The sequence below is a fragment of the Ixodes scapularis genome, unplaced genomic scaffold (assembly GCF_016920785.2).
Source record: "Ixodes scapularis isolate PalLabHiFi unplaced genomic scaffold, ASM1692078v2 ptg002451l_1__unscaffolded, whole genome shotgun sequence".
In the NCBI taxonomy this organism is placed as follows: domain Eukaryota; kingdom Metazoa; phylum Arthropoda; class Arachnida; order Ixodida; family Ixodidae; genus Ixodes; species Ixodes scapularis.
The window spans coordinates 71,336-85,499 of NW_024610246.1; the positions used below are offsets into that span (position 1 = coordinate 71,336).

The 14,164-nt window shown below is 45.6% G+C and overlaps 1 protein-coding gene across 1 annotated transcript in view; it reads right to left on the reverse strand.

Annotated features, from left to right (window-relative positions):
* LOC120841627 overlaps positions 1–14,164 on the reverse strand; it is a gene marked incomplete at its 3' end in the record, with an annotated part of 95,170 nt that overhangs the window by 61,139 nt on the left and 19,867 nt on the right. The gene's annotated exons all lie outside the window — the stretch shown is intronic.

Sequence of the window (14,164 nt, forward strand, 5' to 3'; positions counted from 1 at the left end):
AGAGGAAAATAGCCGAAAAGAAAACGTGTTTTTTTGTATGATCGGTCATAGAACCACTAGAAAAACGACGAGAAAGGCATATACAAATATGCGTTATATAAAGATCGACAAAACAACGCCGTGTAGGCGTTGTCGTGTTCATCTCCTGGTGGAGGTAAAGGCTGCTACTGAGCATGCGCACCGCTAGCTATTTCAGCAGAATTCTGTGGATCATTCCGTAAGTTACCGGGATGGCGGGTGGTGGTGGCAGCTTCTGCTACCGTGTCAGTTTACAGGTGAACAGAGTGTAAGTACCTTATTTTTCTTCAGAACAATATTTTTATTTTTGCAAGGACTACCACAATTCTGGCGTATGAAAACTGGAAGGTAGTGTTGGTGAACTTTTTTGAAAACATTAAAATTGTTTCTAGTGTTTTCTTATAAGTGTAGCCAAAAAGTGACGTGAAAGTAATATCTAACGTAAGAAGTAAAGTAATATGTAACGTCAGAAGTAAAGTAATATGTTTCTTTTCATTGAAAGTAATTTGTAAAAGAATTTCATTGCACTTGAAACTCGAAAATATTTTATTGTAATTCATTTTAATTTTCAAGTAAAGAGCTCGAATCTACACGAAAGCCTAGCTATGAACATGAACAGATTTTAAAGGACCACCAACTCTGACACACTCGAGTTCAGAGTAGAAGCTAAGAGTTTGTGTAAGCAAAGAAGTCTCAATGAAAGTGACACCAACTGCAAGATACAATACGTCATATGATAATTTAAAACGTCTCTGAGGAATCGCTTCGGAATTCCTTGTCATTTATTAGTTCAACTAAAGCATCGATCCAATTACTTCTGTTAGCTTAGTGGCATCTGAATCTTTTTTGTGCTAAAAATGTGTCGATGGCGTCATATCCGGCACGATCCATCGTTAAAAATACAAACAGAAACGAGGCCTACAAATGAGACGCGATCGTATCTCCACTATATATCATATACTTCACTTCAAATAAAGTCCAGGTGCAACCGACACTGCAAGGTAAAGGGACCAATTAAGCCGCGTGAAAAGGGCAAGTTACTAGGCATTCTTTAAGATTGGTTCAGCGATAACCGAACAGGTACAGAAACATGAAGAACACGATGATGTTTTATTTGTGACGGTGTACGATTGGTTCCATCTGCTGCGTCTGGATTTAAGGTTAAACGAAGTATAGCTGGGACTCACCGCCGAATTCAGAAACCTCAGTCAAACTACACTCAAACTGAAGGGCCCCTCCACTTCCTCGAGGAAGGCGCGAGGGCCGGCGCTGGCCAATCGCGAGGACGGATCCGCCGTCGCGATTGGCGAGCGCCGGCCCTTGAGCCTTCCTCGAGGAAGTGGAAGGGCCCTTCAGTTTGAGTGAGGTTTCTGAATTCGGCGGTCAAAGTACCAGCGCGTGTATTTGCCCCAAAAGCACGGCCCAAAACATTCCCTGCTACCAATATCTAAATTTAGCATATGAAGTGTAGTAGATAAGGTCGCTAAAGAAACTTTCTGACTCAGAAATTTGAAATCCGCCAAGGAACTAAAATATTTTCAATATTTTAGTGCAGAGAGCATTCCTTGATTGAAAGAAAAGTTCTCGTAGCATCGCCTATATTGAACCTTTATTGTTTCTCGAAATTACTGAGTAACTGTATTTTTATTACCTGGTCAGGGGGATACTTAAAACCCCTTTTTTAAAGTTTATTGATTAGAACGTTCCTTACGTGAGAGAATAATATTGGCTTCAGCCTAGTTACTACCATATACAGCCACGGCGTGAGGAGGTCATGGTTCTAAAGCAGCAGTAATACTAAACGTTTGCAGCAGCAAAAATGTGATGTAAGGGCTCTTCAATAGGAGTCTCCTTTTTTTCAATTCATGTTTAACAATTTTCAACGTAGAAAAATATTGGCTGTAGAAAACGTTTTGCCGTGATGTCCATTTATTTCGAGAAAAGGAACTATTGGTTCAATTACAAAGGCGCAAGCATGACGCGACAGCTATTAGCAATTACATAACGATTTTAATCACTTAGAAAGCAAACAGATGAACATCATATTTCCGGTCAAATGAAACATCTCAATAATCGACTAATTAGTGTCACCATGGTATTTGGTTTTGGCAGGCACATATTTCCGCGTTATCGAAGGATTGTCGATGTCATACCTTATGTCGCTGTGATTGGTTATTCGCGTGCAGTTTCTGGGTACCATACACACGCGGAATTGATACACCACATAAACTTTGCGCGAACCAACTCCATCGTTCCAACAGAATCACGCTGGTTTCCGCTACTTTAACGAAAACGCCAATCATTTTAATAAATAATCTAGAGAGCTTACATGCTAAACATAGGTCTGACATTAGTTCTCGTTAGCTGAAAGGGGAAACATGTAAACATGCTCCACAGTCAGGCAGCACCACCAATGATTCCTTTCACCGCGTGTTCGCAAACAGCGATCGCTACAGCCCCCTTCCCGCTAATCAGAGCTATGTATCCGAAATACGTGACATCCGTTTCCAAAGGTACAGGGGGGAGAGCGATGACCAGTTGTTGAAAAACAGCATAAAGAAGAAAATTTGTTTTATCCGCCAACTTACACAAACGCTAATTGAGCTTTTTTTTTAAAATTTGATGATGAAGTATTTGGTAACTATATATTTTTTGTCATACGCATAGTATACAATATACGAAATGCGCAACAAAAAACTCTCCAAAGTGTACCATCATATCCGTAATTCACAAAATCTTGTTATCTTTGTAAATAAAAATCGTGAGGCCACCCATCCTGCCTAAAATGAATTATTAAACTTACCAACAAATGGAGCATAGCAGTCTCCCATTTCTGAACGAACGTACACCAACCTGACCAAAACCATCGACTAATATAGCCAAAAAGTAACCCGCAATGCACTATGAAAAGAAATGACGTACACGATTTTTACTACGACTTCCTGAAACCTTGTTGGAAACAAAGCATAGGTTTGTTTTCGTGATGTTTAAAGGGCTACTCGCGATACTATTTTCGCGATGTTTAAAGGGCTACTCCACCGATTTTTTCATTGTCTCCGATTTGCTTGAAATTTTGCTAAACTAACCAACAAACATCGCGAAAATAGTATCCCAAATATTAGGTCAAAATATTGTTTTTTCGCGAAGTTATTGAATTTACAGTTTTGGTCCTCACCGTGTTTTTCAAGCTCGAAGTCTCTACTGGCAACAATGAAAAAGTGACGTCAGTGGAAGGCAGGGGTTCACTCTTTGGGATGTAGATTTTGTTTTAAACTGATTTGAAGCAGTTTCATAGTGTCAAATGAATGCTTGGGAAGCTCGCTGCAGTACCCGCGCTCCAGCACGGAACAAATGATTGGCATATTCTATTTTTTTGGCTGCTTGCTCGACTGGCAAGCCTGCCTGCCACTGACGTCACGGCCCTGAAAAGCGCGCGTATATTTGAATGTTGGTTTTCGCATCATTTTCATTTGCCGATTTCGCAATAACTATTATGAATTTCGCGATTCTAAATAGCATACCGGAGAGAGTAAAGGCCGGGGAGTCAGAAAATATAGTTAGTTGAGGTAGCTCAAAAAATCGGTGGAGTACCCCTTTAACGACAGAAGCCAATCAAACGCTCGTAGCCGAACTCGTGATCCTGGTCTTCGGTGCTCATAGATGAAAAACAGGGGGTAACATGACCGGTCACGAGTTGTTAATTGGTTAAGGTGAATTCGTAGATTGCGCGTGCTCCACTTACGGTAGAACGCGAAACGCCCTTATTTTTTATTTATTTTTTTTTATTACGGGAGTTTGTTGGGGATTATGCATGCCATTCATGCGCGACACAATTAAGCTCAGTGAAAAATACGCTGGGGCCCAGCTTGGGGGACAATTTGCAACGGATTCCTCGGCGCACAATAACGGCGCAGTGACGAAGGGAAAATGAGCTAGAGAACAGTGGCACTATATGCTACACGGCAGCATTATTTGGGACCATGAGACCGGGATCGTTCATGGCGATTGTTCAGCGGCGCGGCGCTGACGAATCGCAGGAGACGATGTCGTCCCGCTCCCTTGTTCCCGATTGGTTCCTTGATTCCGATCGGGCCCGAGATGTAGCATAGAGAATAAAACTTGCTTGTTATGCAGATTCAAGGGAGAAAAAACACACAAAAAAAAAAAACAGGCGAGGTAAAGAAAAGCTTTATGAAAAGGAGAGGCTCTTCGATGAGACAAGCGTTCATGTTGGTCTCCCTTTCTTTTGGGGGACAACACTTGACGACCTGGTATTTTAATCGAGGTGAAGAGCTGTGCTTCGTTTTAGTTCCGATCAAAAAGTGTGCAATATAAGCTTTATTTTAGAGAACTCATTTTGTTCTCTTTGTTCGAAGACAAGCCAACATTGAGCTGTACAACTTCTGATAACTCAAGCGGGCATTATCAAAAAAGCAAGAGTTGAGGTCAATAATACAGAACGTTTTCGGCTGCAATTTAGTCATAATTTGGGACGTCGTTCCTTCTTCAGGGCATGTGTATAAAACGCAAATTTCGAGGTTGATTTCTGAAAAAAATTAACCCTAAAAAAGGTTAGTCAAATTTTTTAGAAGCCGGGTGAAAGGGTACGCCTTGCATAACATATTTTGTGGGGCAGTTCGGCACTCCAGTTATCACTGCAGGTGCATAGATCGGCACGAATAAATTACTGCAAAGTGTATTAGCACAACAGAGGAGCCTGTCTTGTCAGTTTTGTTTTGCTCGTGTTTTTGGGGTATTTCATATTGTGTTTATTTTTTTTATTATAATAAAAAAAAAAACGTTTTTGCCGAATTTTTATGTTTTTTTTTCATTTATTAAACCCCATATTTATTTATCTAGAAGTTTTATGACGAAATTTCGCGAATGCATTTTATAAAACGCATTAGATCAGTATTTTGGAACTGTCTGTAACGATGATGCGACTAACTACGACAGCATGATTCACAAAAGTCATGCTAGCTATTTAAAGAGTTACTATCGCGGACAATATGAGCTGAAACAGCGCTCCGGCCGGCGCACGGTACTACCTGCGCCGCCTGTCGCTTTGCTCCGCACACACGGCGCACCCTGAGGCCGAGATAAATTATCACTTGAGCTCGCTGCTCCACTGCGCTCTTTCGGCGGTCTGCAATTGAGACGGCGGGTGCGACTGCGGGCATGTGTGTGGTAAAGCGGTGTAAGGGGGGGGGGGGGGGGGGATTACAGATTACACATGTGGTCCCTCTTTTAGAATTGATTTACTTTACTCTATTTCGCAGAATCACGTAGGAAATACGCTGAATGGTGAAGAAAAAATGTTGAAGTGTCTTAAATTGCAACTGTGGTTATCAATATTGAAAGTCACATCAAAAGACGTTGCAGGTTGCTTTTGTTTGATTAAGTGCATGCACAAAGTAGGACGTCGTAAAATATGGGCCAAAATCTATATACCGGAATTATCCGGCTCCAAGGTATTTACTTTTTTTTTCTTTTTCATTGGTCGCAGCTGTTAAAAAACAAGGGTAAGCATACATGTTACTGAGAAAATTTTGTAACCTTAATGGGTGGGGAAAGGTTCAAAAGTGTTATTTATTTATTACTGGGCTCACGTGTTTGTTTGAAACCAAACAAGCTGCTGACAAGACACCAGCCTTTTTGTTTACGAATTCCTAGTCTTAACAAAGTGGGACAAACAGTCATATATTTGCCAGGAGAAGACGCTCGAAACTTTATCGAATAAATATTTGCAGAGGATCATGTAAAACACAAAAGATAAATAGCCGGCGTGAAAGTTCAACTGCATTATTCAAGAAGATCGGGATTAAGGAGGCACCATACAAAAGTATACGGGGTTAACGGCGTCAAACAGTGTGTCGCAACCGTAGTATCAAGCTTTCTTCCAGTCGGCAGAAGTCCGGATCAGGCTGTCCTGAGGCACAGTAAAACTTACAAAAATAATTTATTGCCGCGTCATTCTGCTTTGACCCGCGACCACGGCTGATCATCCTGTCTGGTAAGAAATCATAGAACGCGGCCAAGAACTCTGGCTCAGCCCGAAGCCACTCCCATCACCTGTCATTGATTTCCAGAATTTGTGGGCAGTGGGGCAAAGCAGGGGACGCCGTGACATGGCTACCTTGATGCACCTTTAAATGTGTTCTATGATATTCAGATCGGTTCCTTCTGGGAGCCAAGGCAGCTTCGTCAGGCAGCGCTCCTCGAGGAGCTACGAGCGTGACAACGCATTTTCCACCGGCACTTTCTTGAAATGCATGGAAACGCATGTAAGTCGAAAACGTAAACATTAGGCTACGCGGCACACGCATCGTGATGGTGGTTCCGTGGGCCAACATTTTCGCTAGCAGACGGCCGGAAGAGCGCAGCGGCGCAGTGAGCGCAAGTGAGAGTCTATCTCGGCCTCAGGATGCGCCCTGTCTACGGAGCGGTGCGGCAGGCGGCGCAGGTACTACCGTGCACAGGCCGGAGCGCTGTTTCAGCGCATATTGTCCTCGATAGTACAAGATGTGTATATTGTACCTCTTCGGGGGGAGTGGGGGGGGGGGGGGGGGGGCGGGGGGGGAGTATATGTTTTCAGCTCATATTGTCCACGATAGTACAAGATGTATATGTTGTACCTCTTCGGGGGGAGGGGGGGGGGGCGGGGGTGAGTATATGTTTTCAGCTCATATTGTCCGCGATAGTACAAGATATATATGTTGTACCTATTCGGGGGAAGGGGGGGGGGCGAGTATATGTTTTGTTTTATGTGTTCTCTCTACCCACTTAAAAAAGGGTTTTGATAGCTTGCTATGTATTTAAGGTCCCAGTCGCATTGTTCACATATCATACAAGAGACACGTAGCTTCTTTGCAGACGTGACGACAAAATTATATGCATACATGTCCCAAGCCTTGTGCGAAGCACGTTTGTCCGGTATACATATGTGCGTCTAGAACATTTTCAAAGTCAGTTTTTTTGCATGACCAACGTGACGGGCAGTCATACAATTAATACACACACCTCAGATAGCAGACAGTATTGTTGTATGGTGTGCTGCAGCGTGCCAGCGGCTGAAAAGAGTCGGCAGTATCAGGAAAATACATTAACATTCTTTATGAAGCTTCTTATGCCAGACGTCGTCCCACTCGAGTTTCTTTTTTTCCGACTTTTTTTTCGTGCTTTGTTTAGAGATTCATTGGTTTGTTTACCCTCACCGGCGCGCCATCCCCGCGTTTCTATAGGCCGTCACGCACACTTATCGGAGTTGTCGAACTCAGACTGCCGCTCCAGACATGCCAGCTGGCGTGTGGACGAGGCGTGATAGGCACTCGCTTGTTTTAGCTTTCTCGAGGCTTTTCTGTAGAGGCCGTAAAATCCTCGGCTACTTCCAGACGACCCTTTGAGAAGGGTGATTTCGAGTGCGCGATCGATAGCTGATTCGCGCGTGAAAGAAGGAAACCGCCACGTTTAATCGCTGCATTTGACCGATCTATGCGAACGTTCTAACACGCCATTTTCCGCTCGTCCAGGTTGCGTCCGCACGTTAAATAGCGTACCAAGTTAATGGGATTTTAATCTATGTATAGACCAAACAAGTGAGACGAGTGAGAATCGAACCATGGATCGTAGCAGGGTTGAAAGCTGGGCTAATGGATGAAATAAATGACGATGAAAAAAAAACACAAAAAAAGTTAAAGAAACCGCACAAAAGAAAAAAAGGACAGGTACGGCTGATATGCTCGGCCTATCGTACTCTCGTACGTGTCGTTTTCAGTCCTGTTTTTTTTTTTTTTTTTTTTGTGCACTTTTTATTTTATTGCATATCGCACTATGCATTGTTTTACTCTAAATCCGTCACAGCCGACGCTTCCCTTCGATGGAAGCCTTCAAGGTGTACGGAAAGTGCATCGTTACTTTGCTCATCTTCTCTGTGCGGTTACTATGAACGACGAGCGTAGTACCTTTCAAAGAGGCTTTCGAGGTATTCGGAATCAATTTATTATGAACCAATCACGCGCAATTCATGCGCCAAGACCCCACACTTTTTACAGCGTGATCGGTTTAGCCGAAGATAGCATACCTACGAGGGAAAAAAAAAACAAGCGCTGTTAGGATGAATTTTTGCCTCTGCCTGATTAAATCAAATGGATCGCAGCGCCGGCTCCGCACCGGCTTAAAGTGAAATGGAATATAGAGTGTCTCTAAAGCTCCGCATTTTATGGGTGCACTTCGATTGAGGTAAAGGGAAGCTAGCAGCATAACACTGGTCCATAATGCATATCGGAGAGTCAGGTTGTACTTTCTAATTGCTCGATAAGTATCCAGGTAGAGCAATACTTTCGTGACATATATACTCAGTTTTCGCATGGCAATGGGCCTCCTGAGTTGAAGCTTTGAACGTATCGTGGCGCCCTCCGGTGGCGGATGATAGAGCATCTGAGTAGTACAAGTCCCGCGGCCCCGCACAATAACAAACCTGTTCGGGCGGCTGTTTACCTCTGCACGCAGCAGATAAATTTGCGTTTGCGTGGTCACGACTCGAAATGTGTCACTCGTACTCGTGGCCGCACAACCTTATTCCGGGAATTCGAGGTCGCCGCAAGCTAGAAATTTCTCCTTCGTCCAAGCATGTCGAAACAGGGAGCAAGCAGCGCGACCGCGATGCTTTCGAAACATCGACGGTACTGTTACGTCGTCAACTCTCAAAAGCAGGAAGAACAAGGGAGCAAACTTCTGCAGATTTCCAATCGAAGCCGTCTGAAATCGAGCGGAGGGAACGATGCCAGCCACCCAGGATAATGAGTAAGCTCATAAGTTGTTTTTCTCACCCTCTAAGTTGTTCTGCTGAGCTCGGCCACACGATCAAGCGGCCGTGGCATGCATCAAAACGTGTGTCATGCAAACTTTACGATGGCCGACCAGTGGAGAAATTCGATTGAAATACGTCTTTTGCAACATGAGATCAGCAGTAAAGTGCCGTCTCCAGCGAGAGTTAAAAAAGAAGAAAGACGAACCTGCGTGCGCACCAACGCACTTCAGAAGGCAAGAAGCATGCACTGAAGGCGGAGCTTCTACTGCTGATCTTATGTATCGTTAAGCTTACAGCGCAAATGCGGAAGAAAAACTGCAAGAACTCGAGAAGCAGCGTGCAGTAGGAACGATCTGCTCGGGCCGACAGACGGCCGGTCGCCGCTCTATCGCTTGCGTCTGCTTCTGCGCATTTTCGAGGTTGGTCACCAGCTGATCGCATTGACTGTACGCAGCGACTGCAGTTCGGGAGCGTTTGCTTACAAGACGCGTATCTCGTAATGCTCAGCTCCAGCACGACAACGTAGGGAGCTCGCTGGTTTTCCGACTGACAGGGCGCCTACACCAAATTTGTGGCTTCTTGCGCAGCGTAGACGCAGCATGTAGTAGCATACATCGCTCAGTTTGTTCCCTTTGCGAAGTGTTGAGAAACGAAATAAGAAATTCAAGTTATGAATTGGCTCGATTCCGTGCTGTAAAACAATCGCAAGGGGGAAATTCATGCCACCCGATAACGTTTTCACGCGGGACAAATTCAAGCGCGCAACTTTGTATTACCCAATACCGATAAGCAGACCATAGGAGCGCTACAAGCAGGTTTTTCCGCAGCGCCTCCTGGGCAAAGCAGAAGGCCTATTGAGAATAAAAAAAAAAAAACAGAAACTGACGTATAAAAAAAGTTTACATTCCTTTGCGGGAATCTGAGTATTTCGTCACTAACTTTCCACACAGGTGCTGGAGTTAGCCCTCACCACCTGGCAGTTGGGTTTCACTTGGTATCTCTTGAACTCAGTTTCCGAGAAACAGGCAGAATTAGGCAGCCTTTCTGGCAGTTTGATTACTGCCTGGTAACTTTGGGACTATATTGCCAAACAAGTGCCAGAATTCGGCTTCTCTGCGGGTCGTTTGGTAGATACGCAGATGTTTTGGCTTATGGCTGACACTTCTGAAATTATGTGCCGAACCAGAAAAAGGCCATAACAAAGCTCTCACAAAACGAAAATTAATTTGACACTAACTAATGCCTTCGAGGAAACCCGTATTTATTAGGTCTAATTTAGGCCCCTGGAATTGACGTGCTTGGGTCAAGTTTGGCGTTTTTCCTGGCCAACGTGCGGCCTTGTATTTGTTCTTTTTGCCGTAGCCCCGTTTCATAGTTAAAATGTTACAAAACAAAATTTAATGTTTTAAGTCAATTCAAATATGTAAATGCATCTGAATGACCATAGGTACTCGGTCTTCTAGTCAACATATTAGTTTATTTTTGTCGCACGTTTCTGATTCTTAAAATGTACATAGCTAGCACCAATCACGTCCACTAGGCGACGTAATAGGAATGACAAAGTTTGACTTTTTTTGTGCTTGGATCGTGCCCGTCATATGTACGTGGTACGTGCAGGAAATCACATATTCATTTTTAGTAAACAGTTTTTTTTTATGTAGTCGCGAGATATTTGTATTAAGTTCCTTGCCGATAAATTAGCTACGAATTGAGAAAAAAATGAAAGCCGTTTACGCTTCCATTTTTTCCTCAGGCGTGCATATGCCTGTAACGCCGAATTGGAGCGCAGCTCCTGAGGAGGAGGAGGCAACGGTACTGAGGGGAAGTTATATTCCTCCTTCCTCCTCCTCCCTCGTGATCCTTCCTGCTACTCCTGAACGAAAGGGCTCCGGTTCGAAGCCGGCCAAGGAACAAGAGATAGAAGTCTTTTAAAATAATTTTTCGGAGTAATGAAAATTCGGATCCGTCCCTCCTGCTCATCCTCCCTGCTCCCCTCCTTTCTCCTCCTCCCCTCATGGGGTCACGTGATCTCAGGGGGGGGGGAAGAGGTCACGTGACCCCCGGACCTGGAGGGTCACGTGACCTGGGGGTGTCACGTGACCTGGGAGGTCACGTGGCCTGGGGGGTCACGTGACCTGGGGGGCGGCACGTGATCTCACGGTTACGCCGACGGCGACGCCGCTCAAGCCGGAAACGGGCGCCTAAGGGCTGCGCTCTAAACATTTGACTATATTTACAGTAGTAAAATACAAGGGCAGGAATCAAATTTTCAACAATAGACCCTTTTACAAATTCAGCGCCATCTACCGAAACGGTTGCGAAGCTTCGCAGGTGGGCGTGGCGCGGCGTGCGTCCGCCATAAGCATGTATGGTCGCATCGGCGCTTGCTCAACGTGCGCTACACCACCGACACCACTGCGGCCACAGAAGGTGTTGCGCGGCTGATACTTCGCCACACGCTGCTTCTGCGATGCCTTTTCATCGATGTGTGCCGCTGTGTAAGCAAAAAGGACTCAAGGATGCCTCTGGCTCGCTGTTGGCCTGTGCACGCACGCGACCGCTGCGACGATTGAAACGGAAGAGCTCCCGCCAGATTAGTAGCGTGGAATGATATAAGCCGTCTCGTGCTGCTTCTCAAGCGCTAGCGTGACGGAAGGGAGCATGCACCTGCACCCTTTTCTTTTTGTAAACAGAAGCAATGTTGCTGGGCTTGGGGTATTGAGATAAGGTTAACAGTCGGGCATTTCGCGTGACCTCTCGCGAATTTGTATACTTTTTTTTTTCTTCAGAGGTATCTTTTGTTCGCCATCCCATCCGACCCCGCTCTCTGAAAAAAAATGAATTGTTGCGATAAAACGTGACGAAAGCAAGAACTTCTCCATTACGAAGTACACTAAGATTTGCTCAGGACACTTTCGAGAGGGTGACTACATTCCGAACGTCGCTAGTAAACGTCGCTACCTCAGACAGGAAGCAGTGCCGAGCATCTTCGCTTTCAACGTCGCGAAAAGGCCGCCCAGAAAAAAACCACGAGTACGACAGGCGCCGCCTTCAACGCCGAAGTTTTCCGCCGCTGATGCCGGGGTGACGAATGACGCAATCGCCGATCCGAGCAGTCAAGACGCGGTGAGCGGACCCGCTAGTGAAGAGGCAAGCTACGCATTCGCCGATCTGACCGGTGGACACGCGGCACCTGGGTCGTCGAGCCAGAAGAATGCAAGCGGCGAAATCGTCACTGTAAACGCTATGGAAGACTTCACCGCTGACTTCATGTGCCACGCAGTCGCAACTGAAGACAGCGTAGTGAACGATTGTAACATCGACGACTGCGTTAATGCTGCCCCAGGCGCAGTCCTCGACCGGGCTGAAAGTCTGAAATGGGCGACAAACGTCTGGTCCACGAGACTGTTAGACTGCCAGCAACAGCAGTTCTCGAACTCGCGATGCCGTACATGCTCATGGCGGCGTTGGCGGCGTCTCCCTCGTACAATGTGGCAATGATGATGATAGCTATTGAAGTGGCCAGACTGAATTTCGGAATGGGTCTATTGTCATCTCCCGCTTTCTTTACTCTCCTGAAAGAGGGGTACTCCGCCGATTTTTTGAGCTACCTCAACTAACTACATTTTCTGACTCCCCGGTCTTTGCCCTTTCTGGTATGCTATTTAGTATCGTGAAATTCATAATAGTTATTGCGAAATCGGCAAATGAAAATGATGCAAAAACAAACATTCAAATATACCCGCCCTTTTCAGGGCCGTGACGTCAGTGGAAGTTCAGCTTGCCAGTCGGGCGAGCAGTCTAAAAAATAGAATATGCCAATTATTGGTTCCGTGCTGGAGCGCGGGGACTGGAGCGAGCTTCCAAGGCATTCATTTGACACCATGAAACTGCTTCGAATCAGTTGGAAACAAATTCTGCAGTCCAAAGAGTGAACCCCTGCACTTCCAATGACGTCACTTTTTCATTGTTGCCAGCAGAGACTTTCAGTTTGAAAAACACGGTGAGGACCAAAATTGTAAATTCAATAACTTCGTGAAAAAAAATTATTTTGACCTAATATTTGGGATGCTATTTTGGCGATGTTGTTTGGCGAGTTTAGCAAAATTTCAAGCAAATCGGGGACCATGAAGAAATCGGCGGAGTACCCCTTTAAGGGAACAAAGGCGCCCACCTTGCGTGTTATTCTACATATGCCTAGATGTCTACATGCTGAAGATCACTTTCTGTGTGTGATCGGTGTTGGATTATTTTTTTAGAGCGCAGCTCTTAGGCGCCCGTTTCCGGCTTGAACGGCGTCGCCGTCGCCGTCGGCGTAACCGCGCGGTGCATTATGGGTAAACTTCCCCGCTAAATCTAGCGGAACAATTTCCCCGCTAGATCTAGCGGAAACAATTTCTCCGCTAAATCTAGCGGAACAATTTCCCCGCTAAATTTACCGGAAAAAATTTCCCGCTAGATCTTGCGGAAAATTTTCCCCGCTAAATCTAGCGGAAAAAAATTCCCCGTTAAATCTAGCGGAAAAATTTCCCCGCTAAACCTAGCGGAAAATTTCCCCGCTAAATCTAGCGGAAAAAATTTCCCCGCTAACTCTAGCGGAAAAAATCTCCCCGCTAAATCTAGCGGAAAAATTTCCCCACTAAATCTAGCGGAAAAAATGTCCCCGCTAAATGTAGCGGAAAAATTTCTCCGCTAAATCTAGCGGGGAAATTTTCGTCAAGTGACCGGGGGGGTCACGTGACCTGGGGAGTCACGTGACACCCCGAGGTCACGTGACCCCCTACCGAGGTCCCGTGACCTCAAAGGGGGCACGTGACCCCGCCAAGGTCACGTGCCCTCGGAGAAGTGACGTAACCCCCCCCCCCCCCCCCCCTCGATAACACGTGGCCCTCAGTACCCTTCCCTCCTCCTCCTCAAGAGCTGCGCTCCAATTCGGCGTTACACGGAGTTGTAAACGGCTTTCACTTTTTTTTTAATGAAGAATTAGACTTCTAGTTCCCTCTTTTCTTTGTACATGCTTCAGCGTGTTGCTATCTAATTTAGAATAACGAAAAAGGGCACTGGAAGACAAACAGGCAACACAGGCTTTCGACTTGCAAAAAAACGTTTACTTGTTTCACTTTGCCTTCCGAAGCTCGACGGGGGTCTTCGGGGAGGAAGGGAGGCAGGGTGGTAGGAGAGACGCAGGAGCCATGTGGCCCTGGCAGCGGTTGTGCGTGCAGGACGGAAGCTGGGGTTCTGATGTGTTTTTTGATGCGTCACCGTTACGCGAAAGCCTGAGTGCCGGCAGTGTCTCACTGGGGGTATACGCAGGGAAGAGAAGGAGGAGAAGGTAAG